Source organism: Nannospalax galili, unplaced genomic scaffold (genome assembly GCF_000622305.1).
Source record: "Nannospalax galili isolate Female #2095 unplaced genomic scaffold, S.galili_v1.0 scaffold114, whole genome shotgun sequence".
Taxonomy (NCBI): Eukaryota; Metazoa; Chordata; class Mammalia; order Rodentia; family Spalacidae; genus Nannospalax; species Nannospalax galili.
Genome location: NW_008336930.1, coordinates 1,670,970 through 1,693,655, shown reverse-complemented (window position 1 = coordinate 1,693,655; position 22,686 = coordinate 1,670,970). Strand labels below are relative to the sequence as shown.

The 22,686-nt window shown below is 38.0% G+C and overlaps 1 pseudogene; it reads right to left on the bottom strand.

Annotated features, from left to right (window-relative positions):
- Positions 1-2,464: 2,464 nt before the first annotated feature.
- Positions 2,465-2,995, bottom strand: LOC108490745 (annotated as a pseudogene).
- Positions 2,996-22,686: the final 19,691 nt, after the last annotated feature.

Genomic DNA, 22,686 nt, shown 5'->3' with positions numbered 1-22,686 from the left:
CCATAGGCCATAGGCCTGGTAAGGTTGAGTTCCTAATACTTCTAGAGAAAATAATCAGAAATTAAATTTATTTTTATTTTCCTTTGGTATTTACTGTGAGTGGGATTTCAAATGTGTCTAATAAAGTGTTATAATAGTGCTAATAAAATTAAATTAAAAAAAGAAAAGAAAGAAAGAAAGAAATGAACAAACCCATATTTTACCATAGGCCTGGTAAGGTTGAGTTCCTAATACTTCTAGAGAAAATAATCAGAAATTAAATTTATTTTTATTTTCCTTTGGTATTTACTGTGAGTGGGATTTCAAATGTGTCTAATAAAGTGTTCCAATGTATAATAGTGGTTTAAATAGTTACTTTTCCAGTACATCTTCAAATTATGTCCTTGGCTGTAAATGGCAGCTGTTTGTTTTTAATCAGAAATTATTGCAAAGGCTAATCTCACAGAGAAGAGGATTTTGATGAAGGCTAATTTAATAAAGGTATTTATTTGCTAACTATGCGCTGAATCAGACCTGAGCTGTTAGTCCTATGCTTTTATTTAAAATCTGCTGTCAAGGGACAACTCATAAAATCAAACCTCATTGGCATTAATCTTAATGATTTGCTCAGCCAGCTCTAGGCTTAACTCTGTATGACTATTCTCCATGTCACACACTGGCTTTCTAGCTCTGATTTTCATAATGAAATTTCAAATGAATCCCCTCTCATTAGATTATTCCACATGTGCAATGTGATTTAATTATTCAGAATGAGAAAGCGATCACTGGAAGGGACATTAGTGATCAAAATGTCCAGCATTTTGGTTCTGCAGATAAGGACAGCAGGATTTGTGTGACTAGTTCAGTCTACAACGCTATGCTGGGAATATTTAAATTGAATTATAATTGAAATAAGAATCCACATACTAACATATAGACTTCAAAGCTTGCATTTACAAGAATGTCTCAAATATGATAGAGTTGGATCTTCTGTGGGGGCTATAGTATAAAGACGTTTGTTGAACTTAAAAATCATGCATGGCTGAATTACCATTATTTGCCCCTAACTTCTAACCACTGTGGTCATTAGAGTGCTTGGCATCATGATTTGGTGAGTTTTTCTTGAATATATTCTTGGTGACATAGATGCAAAAATTTCTATGGCAACATTCATGTACCATGTTAGAAATTGATACTGAAGTTCTCAGATCCAACATAGCTACTTTCTCTCAAATGCTGAAACAGACCTTGCTTCCTGTTCATTGAACGCAAACTGAAGATAGTGGTGCTGACCACTATCAGGGAGCTACAGTGTGTGAGTAACATGTACAGTGAGTCCCATGAACTGAACTCAGTATGAACATCTGCAAGGATTAAACTGTGTTGGGAGTAGAGCATTTTCATATCTCATTTCCTCCCTCATGCTTGCACACATTAGCAATGTGTTTATTGAGTAGAATTCTCTGGATTATATAAATTATTTTTCTCGTTACCCAATGGGAAAAGTAAAATATGTTACTAAATTTAAAATCTTTTCTTTTAATTTTATATGTATGAATGTATTGCCTGAATGTATGTAAAGGCACATATGTCATGCAATGCCCATTGGGGTCAGAAGAGGGCATTGGATCCCCTGGAATTGGTGCTATGGATGATTGTTAGCTGCCACGTGGGTGTTGGGATTTGAACCCAGATCCTCTACAAGAGCAACCAGTGCTCTTAACCACTCTCCTGCCAGCATCTCTCTAAATTTAAATGAGATTGTACAACTCCAGTTTGTGGCACCAAAGAACTCCGGGAACTTTCTAAAAATATTCTCTTAAACTCAATAAACATTTGTTAGAGGCTTACCACACACTTATAGGCATGCAAGTTCATGCCTATGAACTGGTCTTAGGACCAGTCAAGAGAGATCCTTGGGAAAGTACTGCATAGATATTTCTCTGATTTTCATTCATAGATCTTTTATTGTTTAAATAAGTGAATGATGTTTTATTTGAAGGAAAGGATGGACTATGGAGGGCATGATAGTAGAACTCCCTTTAGTGAAGATAAAGAAGACCAAAGAGATTTATGGTGCATTCCATACACTTCATATTTGATCATAGTCAGTCATACATGTATTTCACCATGAAAATTCAGTGTTATATACCTATATTAGTATGGTTTTAGAAATTTATTTAATTTTATTCTCATTAAATTTGTTTTTATGAAACTCAAAATTCTGGGACAGATTTTTGGTGCAATCCTTTCCATTAAAAATTAATTATTTTAAAATCTAATAACCTAAAACTGCCCTCCCACCCCCCACCTACACACACGCATGCACAATGGTCCACATGTTCCCTCTGAAAGTTTTACCATGCATTGTTATCATTAAGTAGTTTTTTACTATTAAACTTGAATGGCCAATTGAGACAAACAATTTTGAAACCAATCTTTCACCACTGTTTAAGATTGGGGTGGCAGGTATTAGGGTATATATTCACTTAGTCTTCTGAGCTTTCTGGGCAGAGTTGGTGACCTTTCCAGCTCCAACATTATTCTTGTCCACAGTTTTAATGACACCCACAGCAACTGTCTGCTTCATTTCATGAAAAGCAAAGCAATCGTGAAGAAGATAATCAGAGAAGCTCTCAACACACTTGGACTTGTCTGGAACCATATCAACAATGGCTGTATCACCAGTTTAGGGTCATTTCCAGCTTCTTTCCAGAATGGTGATCAATCTTTTCTTTAAGCTCAGCAAACTTGAAAGCTATGTGAACTGTATAACAATCCAGCACAGGGGTATGGTCAGCACTAATTTGGCCTGGATGGTTCTGGATAATCACCTGAGAAGTCAAGCCAGCTATTTCCATTAGAGGGCCATCTTTACTGTCACCAACAACATTGCCATGTTGAACAACTTTGATAGACACATTCTTTATATTGAGGCCTACATTGTCCCCAGGAAGAGCTTCACTCAAAGCCTCAGGTGCATTTCAACAGACTTTACTTCACTTGTGACGTGCATATATCACCAGTTCTTTAGACAACTTGAATGGGCAATCACAAAGGCCTATTGGTTGGTCATTTTGGTGGTAGGACACAATTCAAAATTTCCAGCAGCGTGGTTCCACTGTCACTATCATCCTTATAGGTGACTTTTCCTCCTTTGACCCACATTATGTTAGTACTTGGCTCCAGCACATCGCATATATCACCAGTTCTTTAGACAACTTGAATGGGCAATCACAAAGGCCTATTGGTTGGTCATTTTGGTGGTAGGACACAATTCAAAATTTCCAGCAGTGTGGTTCCACTGTCACTATCATCCTTATAGGTGACTTTTCCTCCTTTGACACACATTATGTTAGTACTTGGCTCCAGCACATCATCACCATTCCAACCAGAAATTGGTACAAATGCTACTGTGTAGCCAATTGTTTTAATGTATATACTGACTTCTTTAACAATTCCCTTGCACTTCTTCTGGCTGTAGAATGGCTCAGTGGAACCAATTTTGTTAACACAAACCTTCAGCTAACACCAGGGGGTAGCCCTGGCCAGAAAGCGTCAGTTGTTTCTCTATTCCTAGCGGTCCCACGTGAGAACTTCAGACCAGAAAAGAAAAGGAGGAAGTTTAGAAGAGATTTTTGTTACCCTCCTGAGGGGGAGGGATACTCACGAATCCTGCATTTCTGTGGGCACTAGCTCCTAGCTGGCACGAGGTTCAGAGGCTCTCACGTTGGGCACCAGGTATGGGGCACGCTGGGCGCCAGGTGTGAGGTGCGCTGGTATCTCGGGGTCCCCGCGCACACCTGGAGAGTCACAGCGCGGGTCCCGCAGGCTTCTCCACCGTGACGCGTCCTGGAAGCAATGGCGGATCTGGCCACAGGCGGGTCTGCTTCTCTGGCCGTGCATCACTGTCTGCCGATTCGGTGTTGAAAGTCCCTGCTGCTGAGGCTTTGCTCAGCCGTGTCTCCCCCCTGATTTCACCCATGCACCTTCCTCAGTATGCGAGTTCCACCGGCCGCTGGAACACGCAGGAATAGTGCGAGGTGGCTGTAGCTGGGATCCGTGAGTCAGTGACGGAGGAATGCTGCCCCCCGGAGAGGCTGGATCACCAGTAGTAAGACGCAGGACTCTGCTTAGTCTGTGTTACAGCTTTTATTAAGTGTTCAGCTCCTAGCTCCTAGTGATCCAGCTCTCTATTATTGAGAGAAGACTGGGATATTTTTATACTGTAGGGGCAGTGGTAAAAGCTATAGCTGATAGGTATTTTGGGGATGCCTCATTTGCATGTGGAAATGGGCTCCCGTCAGGCTGCCAGACTGTCAGATTGCTTGAAAAATCACACAGGAAAGCATGGTATTTCCAGAGCCAGAGGCCATGTTTTCTATGGCAGCTACTTCAAAGGAGAGTTAGGAAGATGCCAGGTACTCTGCTGAAAGGAGTCATTTGCATATGAAACCGAGCCTGTGGGCCACCCGGACATGGAGAGACTACGATTTCACAGCAGGGGTCCCCAACAGAACCCACCACATTTGTAGATCAGATGGCTAGTACAGGTATACTTGACAGCTTCTCTGTGTCCAATGACCATGATGTTGATGTGAATCTTTTCCTTTCCCATTTTGATTTTGAGTTAGCAATGGTTTTCCCACAACATTTGCATTCTGATGATAAACCCATTGCAAAAAAGTGGGATATATTTTATTTTTAATTGTGTGTATGTGTGTGTGGGGGGGTGTGGGTGTGGGGGGGTGTGGGTCTTTGTGTGTCTGTATGGTCTGTGTGTGGGTATATGTATGTGGGTGCAGGAACCTGCAGAAGCCAGGAGAAGGTGTTGGAGTTCTTGGAGGTAGAATTACAGTCATTTATATGCTGCCATCTCTCCAACACCTACACTAATATATTTTTCACTACTGTAACAAAATATCAGAGGTGAGCTGACTTTATAAATATAAGATTCTTTTATAGTTCATAGTCTGGAAGTTCAAGGTCCAGGTGTCACATCTAGTTGACAGAGTCCCATTATAGCATAAGAAGCAAAGATCACACATTTCTGTCTGTGAGCATGTCTCTGTCCTTTGGTTTATAAAGGTAGCAAGATTCAGCAATGGAGGTCCATCTTGATGATGTTATGTAATCTTAGTGGTTTCCCAAAGGCTCCATCTCAACACAGCATGATCAGATTAAGTTATGCCATCCTAATACCACTAACCTATGACTTTGGGGACTGAACTTCCATGTGAATTTTCTAATACAAAGATTTTTAAAGTTGTAGCAAGATCCTCATCCTAGTCACTTTGTAGAAGGAACTTTTATTTATTCATTTATTGGTCTTTTTGAAACAAAAAACTCCCTCTAGCACCAGGTGGCCTGGAGCTCACTATGTAGTCCAGGCTGGCCTTGAACTCACAGAGGTCTGCCTGCCTCTGCCTCCCTAGTGCTGGGATTAAAGGCGTGCACCACCACACCCAGCTAGAAGGAAGTTTTATGTATATTTTTATTGAAATTCTGTGCATTTCATACAAAACATCTTAGTCATCTTTATACTCCCTTTCCCATCTGCATCCTCCCAAGGATTTCATATATTCTGTCATATATATTAAGACCTTTCAAGCCAAGTTAGTGTACCCAGATATCCCTCAGTACAAGTTCATCCACTAGGGTTTAGTCAGCCTATCTAGAGTCTCTCCCTTAAAGAACATCAACTCTTTCTAACCTGGCAGTAATCAGCTGTCAGTATTTCTTTGACTAATGTTTGGGTCAGCTACCCATTTCCCCAGTTCTATGCTGGGTTTTTGTCTGCTTGAGTTTGCATCTGTCTTGTGCATGCTGACACCATTGTTGTAGGTTCATATGAGCAAGGTCCCAGGAGGCTGTAGACCCTGTTTCCATATAGTCATGTACATCCTACCTAGGCTTTTATCATCTTCCCACTTCCTCTTCCACAATGAACTCCAAAGACTTTTTGAATCAACAACTACCAGGATGTAAACAGCATAAGAAGACAGATGTATGGTTATAGTTTTCATAGGTTTGTGGGAGTGTGGAGCTTGGATATTGTTGCTTGTTCTGAGTAGCAATTACATATGTTTCTAGTGGGAGGATCTTCTGGCACGTGGCTATGATCAAATAACTTTAGAGACTGACACAGAAAGATATTTTTGAGAAACAAGTAACAAAATGACTGTTTGCCTGGTTTCTAAATAAGATGGTAAAGTTTGAAACCCAGTAGCAATATGTGATACTGAGCAATACCTTTCCTATTGGAACTTTCACTTACTGTTCCTTCTGGACTTCTTTGTACTCTATAACCATCTGGAGGTCGTCAAGGATTTCTCATATTTGCTTCATCTCTTTCTTACTCTCTGAACTGACTTCCCAAATATTTCTGATCTCATCTCCTACCTTCTCATGCCTTAGATGACCCTCAGAACACCTCCAATTATTTTTATTGCATCAGCAACCCAGAATCTAGGCCACTTTCTCATTCAGCCCTCCCTATTTGAAAATTAGATTCATAGAAATCTTTAGTTTGGAAGAAGAAAACAGTTATACAATCTGACGTTCAAATACATCGCTTTTCTGCTTTTCTATTATTGACGTATTTTATTACTCCTCTGGCTCTACTATTTTTTTTTAGCAACAACATAAAGTTTAAAAAATAATTTTACAACAGAAAAGGGTAGTTCATCTCTCTAGAGAATAAAACTGTCATTGATCTCCAAGACAAATTGTATCTCAGGGTCTGAAAATATAGACCTTGGTTTCTTTATTTTTTTATTGCAAGGATGACCTTGTTTCTATTATAAATCAAAAGTAACTGGGGCCACATAGCTTTCATAAAGTTGCAAGGGTCCATGGCACACACTGCTCCACTATCATGCAATTCCTCAGGGGAAGCCCCATGGCCACCTTCTTCCATTTCTATGTATCGATTTGCTCTTCTGATTTCTAGTTAAGGAGAAGGATCATACAAAATAATTTTTTTCACTTCAAGGGAAAAATTTTCCTAGTAAAATTTCATGGCTGTGAAAAAAAGTCTTCAAAAGTAGTGGCAACTCCATCAAACATGAATTTTTGTTTTGTTTTAATGTTTGGAAAGAGGTAAAAATATCACGTTTTATTTCCATTTTCTAGTTTATAGAAACAAACATATTAAGGTCACTTTTTAACTGCTAAACTGTATTTATCCAGTTAGACTCTATTAGAAACTAAAGTTTCAAGAAAATAGATTGAATTCAATTCTACTAAAAAGGTATCTATGGGGCTCTCTACTCTCAGGAAATTTACAACATAAGTTTGTAGAAGTATGCCAAGAAAAAAAAATGGAAAGAGCTTAATTTGGATGAAACTTACAGAAAATCTAGCATAGGTGTTGACTTTCAAGGGTCATGGACCTTTTGAGCATTTATCCCATGGGTAATGAATTTAAAGGCAAGGGAATAGCACAAATGTTAAACACCATTAGTAATACAATACAAGGCAGAGATCATCTCTATCAGCTGAGATGATATCAAGTTATACTATGAAGAGTGTCAGATGATGGAGTAAAAGCCTTATTACTTTTTTTTAAAGGAAAATGGCATAGAGGAGCTAAAGGTGTAGGAGTCTGAAATGAGGTAAATTGAGTCTAGACCTTGTGACACACTTAGGAGAGGTGTAATTATTAGGAGTTTATTAAAGTTTATTAGGTCTCTCTGAATCTAATTGGCAATGTAAACAGGACATTAATTCTTACCACATCTGAATGCTTAAAGGGGTAAATTATCTAATATATGCAAACAGTATTGTGTGGTACAGAATCTATGTGGAGAAAGTGCTAGCTATGATTATAGACAATGAGGAAGTTTTAAAAACCAACAAATCAGGTTGTGAGTGCCACTATTCTATAAAAGAAAAAAATAGTCATATTAGACTATTGCCATTAAAACAGTTTATACTTTCTGCTATGGCTTGAATGCTTCTTTATCTCTAAAATTCATGCAGAAACTTCTCCCTAGTACACAAGTGTTAGGGCTCAATATCGTGTACTGTGTTAATACCTTATAAACATCATTACAGGACCTAGTTAAGCCCACTTGTGAGGATACAGGGTCCCTCTGAAGGACACAACAAAAAAATTGTCATCTTGAAAACAATTTCTGATAGTAGATGACAAATCTGCTGATCCTTTATCTTCAATTTCCCAGACTCTAAGTTTATGTTATTTATAGTTACCTAGTTCCTGGAGTTTTTATAGCAACATAAATGAACCAATACAGTTGCATTAGAATGATTGGTTTTTGTGCTCAAGATAAGACAAACAAAGTTTCAATGAAGACGTCCAAATATCTTAATTCTTTTAAATGCTTTATCACAAAGGGATGGTAAACAAAATACATAGTTATAGTGCAGCTAATAAGAATCTGTAACTCATTAATACATGTAAATCTTCGTTTCTTAAACATAATAAAAGAGTACTTTGAGACCAACCCATTTCTTTTTTAAACATTAAAAAAAATTTTATGTGTATGAGTGTATTGCCTGCATGCATATAAGTGCACCCATGTCGTGCAATATCCGTGGGGGTCAGAAAAGGGTGTTGGATCCCCTGCAACTGGAGTTATAGATGATTGTTAGCTGTCAAGTGGGTGTCAGATCCTCTACAAGAACATCCAGTGCTCTTAACCACTGAGCCATCTCTCTATCCCCAAACAACTAGATCTTTAATAACTTTCAGCAAAGTAGTAGGAAGAAAGAACAGATCAAATCTAGCTTTTGTATGCATCAATAACAAATTCACCGAGAAAGAAAGAGGAAAAAAGAATCCCATTCACACTGTTACTCAAAAGTTACATAGGAATAAACTGAAAAGGATAAAGTCTTGTATAGTGAACATTATGAAACACTGAAGAAAGGAATGAAGATGGCAGTAGGAGGTGGGAATATACCCCGTGTTCATGATTTGGCAGAATGAATATTGTACAAATAGCCATACTATCAAAAACAATCTGTAGATTAAATGAAATTCCCATGAAAATTCCAATGCCTGGCTTCACAAAACTAGAAAATATATCTCTCAAATTCATATGAAAGTACAAGAAATCCTGTATCGCCAAAGCAACTCTGAAAAGAATTGCAAGTCTAGTGATATTACAACACCTGACTTTTAATTATCCTACAGAACCCTAGGAAGAGAAAGAACATATTATTGATACAAAGCAGATATCCAGCCCAGTGGAATAAGAGACACAGAAATAAACCTCTTCAGCTACAGACTTCTGATTCTTCTCGAAGTATCAAAATCATAAGTTGGAGAAACTTTCTCTTTTTAAGAAATACTGCTGAGTAAACTATCTACATACAGAAGAATAAAGGCAATTATCGTATCTTATCCTGCACAGAATTCAACTTAAAGTAGATCAAGGACCTACACGTAAGATGTAAAACTTTGAAAGTACTACAGGGAAATGTTGGAGAAGATCTTCAGGACATAGGCATAAGCAATGTCTTTCTGAACAGAACTCCAGTAGCTCAGAAATCATGGTAAGAAATAGCAAATAGGATTACATAATTAAAAAAATTCTGTACAGCATAAACAAAAATCAACACAGTGTAGAAACAGCCTGGTAGTAACAAATGGGAGAAAAATCTTTTCTAGCTATTCACTTTCATTGAGGATTAATATATAGACTCTACAAAGAACTCAAAATATGAAACAAAAGAATAGATGATCTAATCACCAAATAGGCCATTGAACCGGACAGGCACTTTTAGAAAGTAGTACAAATTTCCAATAAATACTTGAAAAAAAGTGTTTAATGTCCTTATCAGGAGATAGCAATCAAAGCTGTGTTTGGGTTTATTGTGCAGGACTGTCTTCCCACTGGCAAGCTTGGAAAGACATAGACACCTCCTTCCTAAGCTTGGCTGCACCTGCTTGCTTAGGATCATCACAAACTTGTTGACTATTGAAGCTCTGTAAGAAGGAAGGTAGGGAGAGTCAGCCTTAGGAGAAGGAGGAACTGAGGGTATGCAAGTGGAGGAAGGTATAGAGAACCTCTCCCCATTTTGCAAGGCTGTGGGGAAGTCCCCATCCATGCCTAGATGGAGACTTTTCCAGTGCAACCTTAGTAGGGGGAGCACCCACACTCTTGTAAGTAAAACCCTCACCCACTACTCTGTAAGTAAGTCCAATAAACTCACTTGTTTCCTAGAACTGCAGTTTCTGGAAATTGTACCTCAGTTTGTCATTGGGACCAAGGGAGCAGCAGAATGGACATTGTGTCTCCCAGAAGAAATTTTAGCTACAAGGTTTCATCTCATATCAGTCAAAAGAGCTATCATTAAGAAAACAATAAAGTACTAGGGACATGACTGAGTACGTAAAGCACTTACTGTCCAAGTGTGAGGACCCGAGTTTGGATCCCCAGAACCCATGTAAAGCCAGCTGTAGTAGCATGGGTCTGTAATTCCAGCACTTCTACAGCTAGGTGGGAAGCAGAGACACAAGAATCCCTGGAGGCTCACAGGCCAGCTAGCCTGCCATATGCAGCAGTGAACTAGAGACTTTGTCTCAAACAAGGTCTAAGTCAAGGACCAATATTTGAAGTTGTCCTTTGACATCCACATGCATGCTGTGATGTGCATTCATAATTATTGACAAACACATGAACATGCACATACATAAAGCCCTACAAATCCTTCTGGGATATAGGGAAAAGGAACTGTTCTAGATGGTAGGTGAGAATGTGCCCTAGTGCATTTAACAAGGAAATAAATCGATATGGACAGCCCTCAGAAAAGTTAAAGTGGAATTTCTTATGGTCCAGTCATAGTATTCCTCTGTATATATCCATATAATCAGTCTGCAGCAATAGAGATAGATACCTGAGTTCTCATGTTAATAGCAACACCATTAATAAGTGACAAGGCATAAGATCAGCACAAGTGCACTCAGAAGATAAATGAATGAAGAAAGTGTGGTGTGTAGAGTTTTATTCAGCCACAAAGGATAATTAAAACATGTCATCTGTAGGAAAATGGGTGGAACTGGAGATCATGTTAAAGAAAATAATCAAGCCCAAGAAAAACAAGTACCACATATTTCTTCTCATCTGTCTAATCTAAGGGAAGAAAAGGTCATTAAAAGGTCACTTTATCAGCAAAAGTGAAGATGATGAAGGGGAAGGGAAATACATGTGGGTTATAGGGGATGTATATGATCAAAGCATGCTATGTACATGCATACAACATCATAACAAAACCCATTATTTTGTAAAATTAATGTGTTTTAAGAGTGCTTGAACACTCTTAGTAATGTCTGGGTCTAATAAAGGGAAATTGGTGTTGAAATGGTCAGGCTGAGCTCCAAAAATGTTCAAGTTATTATCTACGACACCATAAGGATTGACTACTCTGGGGTCAGAAAGGGTTGACTTTGTTACTCAAAAGAGAAGAAATAAGAAAAAAAGATTTCAAAAACAAAGTCCGAAATCAATTCCTGTCTCAAAAACAAAATCTTGGTTCTTTGAAAATATTTTCTTCAAGGTGATGAAATGAACAAGGAAAATATTTTTAGAACAAAAGAAAGCACGGAATAGATTCACCGTATTCGTGTACTGCTATTGGAACTTCTGTGAGTCCACTTTACTAGTTGTCACACATCTTGATAAACTGTCTATTATAATTCAGAGGGCTTGACTGAGGGCCAAACTTTGTCACTGCTGACATATCTCATGGGGTCCTAATGTTATTGATCTGAAGAACACACTTGGAACAGCACAGCTCTAAACTCAGGTCACTGTTAATCATATATGTATGAAAACTTTTTGAAATGCCACTAAGACTATTTCTCAAATGGAATAAGTATAATATAGACTTTTGAAATATTTATATACTTTGGAAGAGATTGTTGTTTTATAGTCCTATCATCAATCATGAGACTATTAAATCTTTGCTTAGTGTTTTGAGCAAGTAATCCTTGAGCACCCCTGTGATAGACATATATGCAGATACGGGTCCCTCCTTTGAGAAATTTTCCATCTACTTTAAATGACAAGGTACAAATAAATAAAACATGCTTATTACAATACAAGGATATGTCAAGTGCAAAAATGTTCAGAATGAGCAATTGGTGACTCTACAGGATAGAAAGGGGAGATAGCTACTACTTTTGAGTTGCCCATGGTGATTGTTGAAAAGGCTATTTTCTTTTCTTACTAGCATGCCATTATACAAATAATGTGAAAAGACGTTTTCCAAGAGCCAAAATAATTCTTCTTAAACAGTGCTGGAAATTAAGTTCACTGAAGACATGTGAACTTAAAAGTTCTGTGAGAAAAACCACAAGAGATCTCTGGTGAAGGTGAGAATGAAGAGGCAAATAGGAGATGTTGCCCTGAGGCAGTGTAAGCACCCAAATCAGTATCTCTCTTAGAGTAGGAAGAACTGACAGTGATCAGCCAAGTGTGATCTGAGTTCTGTGGCATTTCAAAGTCCCAAGTCACAAGCCTACAAATTGGTAAGCTGTTCTCAATATATGGGGCAGAGGAAGGTGGCAGAAGACATCAAAATGCTTTATAAATCTTTAGCTTTCAAATGCTCAGAGCATCAAGTCAAGTCCTGTTGAAGAAGTGACTAAAGATATGCCTTAAATCCATGACTGAAAAGATGTGGCGAAAATATTTCTATTGTGTACATTGCTTCTTGTCTCAAGATTGCTCTTCCGTAAATCAGTGAGTCAGTAGCACTCCCAGATGCACGTGTGTTTTCAAACAAGCACAAGCCCTCGTATACACTTTCACAAAGGCCCAAAGGCCAAAAACTTCTTTATCATTTCACAAAAATTAATTAAAGAAAGTAAGGAATGGAAGCAATTAGAGCCAAGTGCTATGTAATATAAAATGCTTTCTAATCATTGGATCTAATTAAAAAGAAGAAATCACGACTTTTAAAGGTCCTTAATTATTATAATAGAAAAAAATTAATTAGCAGACAATCTCAGCTGGACAGTTAGGGATGTCTTTGCACTAAAGCATTGTCCAAAGTAAGGAGGCCTGTGAAGCCCAAATGATGGATGGAATTTCTAAGAACAGAGGCTACTGAGGCCTCTAGATGATGTCCACTGCTCCTGTTGGAATTTACAATTCAGAAAACATGCTAACCTCACTGATTTATCATGATAGGCTTGGGTCACTGTTAGATCAGCCAGATCTGTTTTCATCATAGCTACAAATCAATTGGTTCTTAAAGAATTAACTTTGTGAATCAATCTATATTCAATGATATGAACACAATTCTTGATCTTCCAGTGGCTCGAGGTTTTCATCAAAAAACATGAGTTACTTTTCCTAATGAGGGAATAGAATCTGTTGGTCATGATTGCTCTGTATAACTCATCCCTGTTAATTCAACTTTCCTAATCACATCTTCTTTGTAATAGGGAAATATTCTTTCATATTATAATATTGTCACATTTTCTAATGATGTAAGCAACACATGACCATTGAACAGACTATAGAGAACAAATTACATATCCATAATAACAAAAGGAAATCAGGTCATTTTCTTGGACTAAATCTGTGCTAATATATCAGGCACTTGGAATGTACAGGGAGACATGTCTCAGGACCATTCATGGATTTTCAAGTCCCTACACAAAGTGCTATAGTATTTTCATATAACATATTCATCTTCCTGCATACTGTAAACCACCTCTAGATTACTTAGCATACCTACTATAATGCAAATACCTTGTTGTATAGTTTGGGGGAATAAAAAGGAAAAATAATGACCCTATAAGTTTTGTTCATACTCAGTGGTTTTTTAAAATTTCTTTCCTAAAGTTAGCAATCTGAGGTTAAATGAATCTGCAGATACCTGTCCTTAATATAGGTTGACTATAGTGTGAGACTTGGGAGAATTACAGTAATTCATACTGCACAATGTGACATTATCAGTTTTGGTACTGTTTTTAACATCAGTTAAATATTATCCCTAATAGACGCATTTTGCTGTTATTTGGGAAATCAGATTGTAAAGAAACAGTTGTGTGATGAGTTTGTTGTACAAGCCATAATCCACAGAACACAAAGTAAGCCTCCTCATTCCCACAATGCTTCTGTATGCTCATTCTCGAGACGTATGCTTTTCTACCTGTTGGGCAATGTCTCAGCCTCATCTCACAGATTGTTCTCACTTATCTCAGTTTCTCATCTAAAAGTTTAACATTTTTCCTCTAGTAGCTCAGATCTGCTTTGGACTCCCAAACCTGACATGGATGTGAAGTGAGGAGCCGGGGAAAGCCATACTAGTCTGCATTTGTAGTGCATGCACATCATCCAAAACCCAAGTTCTGTCTTTCTTAAACAACAGCTCTCCATTAGTGATCATTAATAATCTCTATTCACTTTGTTCTATGAATTAATCCATTCTGTATGCCCGTACAAAAGGAAACCTACTTCATTTGCCTACCTTTCTTTTTTTTTTTAACTTGTACAAAAACTTTATTGAGAATTTCAAACATGTGTAGAAGGTGTTTTGATCAAATCCATGCCCACTCCCTCCTCTCCAACATTCTCATCTCTGAAGAGGTAACCCTAAAATCTTTTAAGGATTACATACAAGCTCCCAAATACTTTTGACATTTTGATATTTTTGGCCTTTGGAACAGAGTGTGTTGCTAACAGGCCCAAGGACATTTTGACTTTTAGCCATTTCTTTGGGGTCTTTTTACCCTAACTGCCTAGCCAGTTCCTACCTCCTATTCTTATCACGCCATCCTCTGAAGAGGTTACCCAAATTACCAATGGGGAACAGGGACACAGACCGCTCTGGCTTCTTCCATGCTGAACAGGGACTCAGGGTGAGGCAATTGGAGTACCCCTTCAGTGGGTCCACCTAAAAGACTCCCAAATTGCATAACTCTTGTCTCTAAGGGGAAAAGAAAGTCCTTGAATTATGAATAGGAGATGTGAAGGAGAAGTAAAGGCAAGAGTAATTAGTATTACAAGTTCTAGACAGGGAACTAGAAAAAAGTCAGAATAGGGCAGTTTCCAAATGTTCATATGAGAGTCCATTGGAGTTTCTTGACAAGGGCTTCCAAAAACATTCCTCTTTTGGGTTCTTCCTCATTTTTCTTTTATCGTCCAAGGCTGGACTAGTTGGCTGGAAAGAGTGGCCGGCTGGATACTCAGACGCCTTCCTTTCTGTGCCAGAAAACATTTTGTTTGATACTGTCACCTTAGGACATGCATTCACAAACTATTATCACAAATGATTATCATGTCCTGCTCTGGTGGCTTTTGGTGTTCTCTGATTCAAATTCAGAGCCCAAAGAGGGAAGGAGTTCTGTTTTGATAGCCTGTTCACATCAGCTCGTGGTAATCTAAACATTGAGTTCACCTGAGAGAAACTGACGTGTGTCTTTTCATATTACACCTGGATGGACCTTGTTGCTTACAGTGATATGATACAGTTTTAAGAACTTCGATAAGAACTATTTATTTTCTTCTTTGAGGTTTCTAGGAAGTCTGAAAATCAGAATAATGATAAAAAATAACTTCTTTAAATGAATATTTACTCTCTATGGCTATATGTTTGCTCCAGCAAGAAGGAAAACATGATTAATGAAGGATTGAAAAATTACAGAACTTACCAGGTTTTAGGTCAAGAAGTGACTACGTTAAGAACAAGTCTGTTTCCTGAACATTGTCCTATCCTAGTCATGTATTTGATGTCTTCATTTCTTAGTTCATAATCAGTGTGAATTAAAAAAGAAATTCATGCCAGGTATAGTGGTATATGCCTTTAATTCCATCTCATGGATCTCTGTGAGATCAAGGCTAAACTGGTCCAAATAGAGACTTCCATTCTAGATAGGCTGGGACTAGGAAGACCCTTACAAAAAGAAAGAAAAAAAGAAAGAAATTCAAGGTCAATTTTAAATGGCTTGGATGTTAAAAAAGAGGGATATATGTGCAATCTATTCCAGGTTTTTTGAGTAAAAATAATCTGTTCTTGACATAATTCCATCTTTTCATCGAAAGTTTTCTGTTTTATTGAAAGAAATGAGGAATGCACCTAGTTCAAATCTGAAAGACTTTACCATCTCAATGTTTAAAACATCATATGGGGAGACATTTCAATGAACAACTTGAATCATTCAGTTTAAGAGCCAGGATTGTACATGGTGTGTACTGTCTTAAGGATAATGCAAGCAATAGTAATGCCCAGGAACAAGGGGAGGAAATTGTCTTCTGGACACCATGACATTGAGAAATACATTTTTTTCTCAAAGGAATTTACCTTTTTTTTTTTGTTTTTTTCTAGATGGGGCCTCAGGAAAGGAGCAGAGGCCCCAGTGAAGCAATTTTTAAAAAGGAAAAAGATTATAGCTAAGCTTAGCTTATTTTCCATTTATTTAATTCATTAATTAGCAAGTGGGGAAGGAAGGAAATGGAATGAGCAACATGGGAATTTGAAGGTTACTTACAGACAAGTAAGAGTTAAGTTGGATGAAACTGGCCATAGTTTTCTGTCAGCCTAGGCCTTCCAATTTTTGTTTTAAATATTTTATTTATTATTTTTATTTTATGTGTATGTATTGCCTGCATGTAGGTAAGTGCACGCATGTCATGCAATGCCTGCGGAGGATGGAAGAGGCTGTCAGATCCCCTGGGACTGGAATTACGGACAGTTGTTAGCTGCCATGTGGGTACTGGGATTCAAGCCTAGACCTTCTGCAAGAACTGTCAGTGTTCTTAACCGCCGAGCCATCTCTCCAGTCCTCCAATTTATTTTTTTAATCTCCTTATGATTGCCATCCCAAACTTTCATCAAAGTATGCTTTGCATATTGATATACATTGAAACAAATCAAGTAATATTTATTCCACATGTATTATAGAAATGGGGACTGGAGAACCTTTAGAATGGAAGAAATAAAATCTGTCCCTCTGCCTGTAAGTTACATGTTTGTACAATTTTATTAACTTATTACTATATTATTTTATTTCATTCATTTTTGCTTTTGAAACTGAATCTTATATAGCCCATGCTGAACTTGAACTTACTCCCAATTCTGCCTGGGCTATATAAGACATTGCATGCTGGAATTACAGGCGTACATCATCATATCTTCGTGGTCATGCTTTTAAATTATTCTAAGAATAAATGTATTTGAAGAAAATATTGTATAGTAGTTCAAGGACATTAATGAGCAACATTTAACCACATCTGCTTATCTTAATCATGATCAAGTTGAGCTTTATAGATTTGAACCAAACTGAGGTTTTTCTTGCATCCTCAATGTCAGCAATCAAAGTACCACAGCTGCCTTCAACTCCATCCTGTCTAATATCTCCTGTCCACTGAAAAACTCTCAGGTTGAACCCATAACTTTCCCCTGTCAATGATCAAAGAGCACCAGGAACACATTTGCAACCAAAAAGCTGCAACTGCTACTTGGTTTTGCATGAGAGGGAAAAATATGCACCATGGGAACTAAGATTTCTCAGTCACAAGGTATCGGAATCAACTTGCTAGAGGATCTGGGCCATGTTAGATGGTTTTAGGAAGAGTTGTGCTTTTAGAAGGAGTTTAAGAAAGTGAAACTGTGCTCTGTATTGGATACTATCAGAAGGTGGCAGTTATTCCAGGAATGGGTGTTGCCTTAGTCTGTGTTATGCTGATTTAGAGGGACTGTGCGGTTTATAATGAACAGAACCTTGTGTGGCTCATAGTTCTGGAGACTTAGTGGTCATATCTGATGAGACTCTTCTTTCATCATAATGGCAGATGGCAGAAGAGCAAGAGACTGAGAGAGGTAGAGTTCAAGGACAGATTGGCCACTTCACTCACTTTTATATTCAGCATTAACCCACTCATGAGGATGGAGCTCTCATGATCTGAACACCTCCTATGAAGACCCACGTACACTTATGCATTCACAATTAAGTTTCCAATGCTTCATTTGTATTGACAAAATACTGTGACTTTCCAGCAGGTATGCTAGGCTAAGCAAGAATAAAGCTGTCACTGATAACAGAGCAACAGTTACTCGTGTTAGTCATGAAAGAGGATGCTTGGGACTTAGTGGTTTGTATAGTGACTCTGCCTTCAGTCTCTTCTTAGAAAAATTGAGTAGGCTTATTAGTCTTACTTTATCAAAGTGGCGGAACAGTCTTGTTTTATGCTGATGTTTGATGAAATTGTTTATGTGCAAGAGAATACCATGTCATAGTTATGAGAAAGGATCCAGTTCATGGCAATACCAGGGCCTAACTGGCCGTACCAAGGTGGCTCTTGGCAGGCAGCTACTCTTTTCCTCTTTTTCACTCAGTACTTTTATCTGTTATCAAGTTTCATCTATGCAGTTTAGCCCCTTCCCTTTCTAAGTATGACCTAATGTTTAAGGACCCACAGAGCAGCCATGCAGATCTCCATGCTGACCCTTAGCCCAGCTAACCAAAAGAGGGAAGGAGATAATTCAAATCAACAAAATCAGAGATGGGAAACATCACAATGGACACCAAAATGACCCAGAATATTATAATGGAATACTTTACAAACCTATACTTTCTTAAATTTGAAAACCTAAAAGAAATGGATGAATATCTAAATTCATGGAAACCACCAAGCCTAAATCAAGAAGAAGAGATCCAACAGTTTAAATCAGACTCATAATAAATAGGGAAATTGAAACAATAATACAAAACCTCCTGACAAAAAAAAGCCCAAGCCCAGATGGATTCACAGCAGAATTCTACCAGACATTTAAAGAAGACTACTTAAATTATTCAAAAAGATTTAAACAGAGGGAGAATCCAGGTAAGGACACATCCAGAAAAGAAAGTTACAGATCCATGTCTTTACCATAAATGTAATCTCAACAGAATACTTACAAACCATATGCAGACACACATCAAAAAGTTCATTTACCATGATCAAGTCAGCTTTATTCCAGAGATGCAGGGATGTTTCAATATATGTAAGCCAATAAATGTAATAAATAATATTAATGGTTTCAAAGATAAACATCACATGGTCATCTCAGTAGGTGCAGAAAAGGCCTTTGACAAAATCTAACATGCATTCACATTAAAAGGCCTGGAGTGAACTGGACTGGAGGGAACATACCTCAACATAATTAAAGCTATATACAACAAACAAAGGGCCAACATTATTCTAAATGAAGAAAAACTGGAAGCATTCCCATTAAAATAAGGAACCAGACAAGGCTGTCCACTATCTCTACTCCTTTTCAATATAGAACTTGAAAATCTTACTAGAGAAGAGTCCTAATTAAAGGAGTACTAATTGGAAAAGAAGAGGTCAAGTTATCCCCGTTTCCAGATGATATGATATTATATTTAAAAGGTCCCAAAAATTCCACCAGAAAGCTCCTAGAAATGATTAATACTTTCAGAAAAGTGGCAGGTTACAAAATCAAGCTACAAATCAGTAGCCTTTCCATTACCAATAGCAAGTAATTGGAGAAAGAGTACATAGAAACACTCCCATTCACAATAGCCTTAAAAAATAAAATATTTAGATCAACAAACTTGAAAAATACATTAAAGATTTCCACAATGAAAAATTTAAATCTTTGAAGACAATGATTGAGGAAGACATCAAATAGAAGGACCTCCCATGCTCATGGATTGGAAGAAATAATATTGTGAAAATGACCATCCTACCAAAAGCAATATGTTGTTACAATGCAATCAAAATCCCCATGACATTGGCCACAGAATTAGAAAAAAAATTCCTAAAATTCTTATGGAATCACAAAAGACCCCAGATAGCCAAAGCAATACTGAGCACAAAGAGCAATGCTCGGGGGGTAGGTGGGTATCATACCAGATCTCAAACTATATTATAGAGCTATAGTCATAAAAACATCATGGTACTGGCACAAAAACAGACACACAGGTCAATGAAACATAATTGAAGCCCCAAATATGAGTACATGCAATTTCAGCCACCTGATATTTGACAAATGTGCTAAGAACACACACTGAAGAAAAGACAGCATCTTCAACAAATGGTGGTGGCAAAACCAGATCTCCACCTGTAGAAGAATGAAGCTAGACCCCTATCTTTCACTCTGCACAAAAGTCAACCTAAATGGATTGAAGACCTCAATGTGAAACCTGAAACTCTGACTGATAGAAGAAAACATAGGCAGTGCCCTACAGTAAGACATAGGTGTAGGAAAGGACTCTCTAAATTGGACATCAGTTGCTCAGGCATCAAGATGAAGAATCAACAATTGGGAACTCATTAAACTACAAAGCTTCTGTACAGCAAAAGAAACAATCAAGGAAGTGAAGAGAAAACCCACAGAGTTGGAGAAAATCTTTACCAGCTACACATCTGATAGAGGATTGATATCCATAATATATAAAGAATTCAAAAAACAAAGAATCAAGAAAACAAATGACTCAATAAAAAGATGAGCTAAGGACCTGAACAGAGAGTTCTCATGTGAAGAAATAAAGATGGCTAAGACATACCTTAAAAAGTGTTCAAAATCCTTAGCAATCAGGGAAATGCAAATTAAAATCATTTTAGGATTCCATCTTCCCTCAGTCAGATTGACTACAATCAAGAGAACAATTTATACAAAATGCTGGGGAGGATATGGGGAAAAGGTAATGCTCATTCACTCCTGATGGGAATGCAAACTGGTACAACCAGGATTGAAAGCAGTAGGGCGAACTCTTCACAAACAGACTGAGGACTGGAGGAACGACTCAGCAGTTAAGAGCCCTGGCTGCTCTTGCAGTGGACCAGGGTTCAATTCCCAGTACCCACATGGAGGTTTACAACCATCTGTAACTCCATTTCCAAGGTATCTGATACCTTTTTCTGAGCTCCGAGGGCATTGCACAACATGGGTGTGCTTACATGCATGCATGCAATACACTTGTAGACATAAAATAAAAATAAAAAATAAAATATTTTTTTAAAACTAAACATGAATCCACTATATACTTCAATTATACCACTCCTTGGTGGATACCCAAAGGACTCATCCTACTGCAGAGATACTTATACATCCACGGTTGCTGCTCCTTTTTTTCATAATAGCTAAGAAATGGAGGCAAAATAAGTGTCCCTCAGATAATGAGTGGATAATGAAAATGTGGTACATTTACAAAATTGAGTTCTATTCAGAGATAAACAAAGACAAAATCATGAAATTTGCCGGAAAATGGATGGAACTAGAAACTGTTTAACTAAGTAAAGCAATACAGACTCCAAAACAAATGGCGCATGTTCTGTCTCATTTGTGGATCTTAGCATAAAATCTTCATATGTGAGTTATATCCTGATGTAACTGCAGGAGTCAAGAAAATGGAAAGGAACCAGGGAGGTAAAGGGAAAGAAGGAATCTGAGCGAGAAGAACAGTAGGAGACAGGTGTTACTAAAGGAGAAATGGGTAAAATAAGAGTATTTAACTGGGAGGGGAAGGGGGAAAGTTATACAAGGGACTATTGGATAAAATGGAAGATGGATCTCAAGTAGGGGGGACCATAGGAGACAGATATCATCAAGGGCAAAATGGGGAAAATGAGGGTACTTTAACTGGGGAAGGAGGAGGGACAGTTAGACAAGGAGAGAGAGGAGAGAGATGAATAGTGCTTAGCTGTAGTGAAAAACCAGAGGAGAATGTATTAGTTGAAAGTCTACTGAAGAATTATACCTACAGTATCTCTACATGAATCCATGTGTGTAGCTAAAGGCTATCTAATAAAAAACAATGCCAAGCAGGAGAAACCTCCCTTTGAGTTGTTGGCTAGGGTTGTCAAGAGACTCCCAAAGTTTCACAGGCTATTGCCACAGCCATTGATTACCTCCCAGAACTTGAAAGTAAGACCCTTTTGCTGAAGAAAGAATATACTTCACACATAGGACTTGAAGGAATGGAGCTGGAATTGACTTGGAAGTCACCTCCCTGAAGGCTAGGTCTCATAGCTTTGGAGGACACTATGCAAGCTGGTAAGGAAGAACAATAGTTGATCTCCAAACTCCAGCTTTGAGGCCTAATCACGACAATGACTGGCACAGCAAATTACATTGGAGCAATAGTGGCACTTTTATCTTGGGAGTAATCAACAGCTACCTAATTGAACTTAAAGCCCATTCAATGGGAGGGAACTCATGTGTAGTACTGCAAAGATAGCCAAATACACATGGCTGGAGAGGTAATAGATCTTAGAGAAAACCCCAAGGCTGTCACATCTCTAGAAAAATATGATTTCTTTCTATATGTTAATTATGGATCCTTATATTTACAGACAATATGCCAGTCAACACTCATCAAAGCAGCTTTTTTTGCAACAGACCAAGAGTACCACAGCATTCTACAACTGGTCACACACAGTGAATAAGTATCTGTGAGATGCCCAACCCTAAATGATACATCTACAATGGACCTAAGGCTCATGAAACATAGAACAAGGGTAAAGAAGAGGAAACTAATGTATCTCTCAGTGCTCATCAATGAAGCTCCCTCATGCAACAGAGAGCAATGAGCACAAAAGGTACCAAATGACCAAAGTGTAGAGAATAAGACTGCTAAGTGCAGGTCCTTGGACAGAACTTCTGTATTATACTTCACCCACCCAGGACTCAGGGGCCATTGTGGAAGAAGAGGGCAGAAAGATTGTGAGAGCCAGAGGAGGAGATGCATGACCACATGGAAAGGCTCCTGAGACCTTG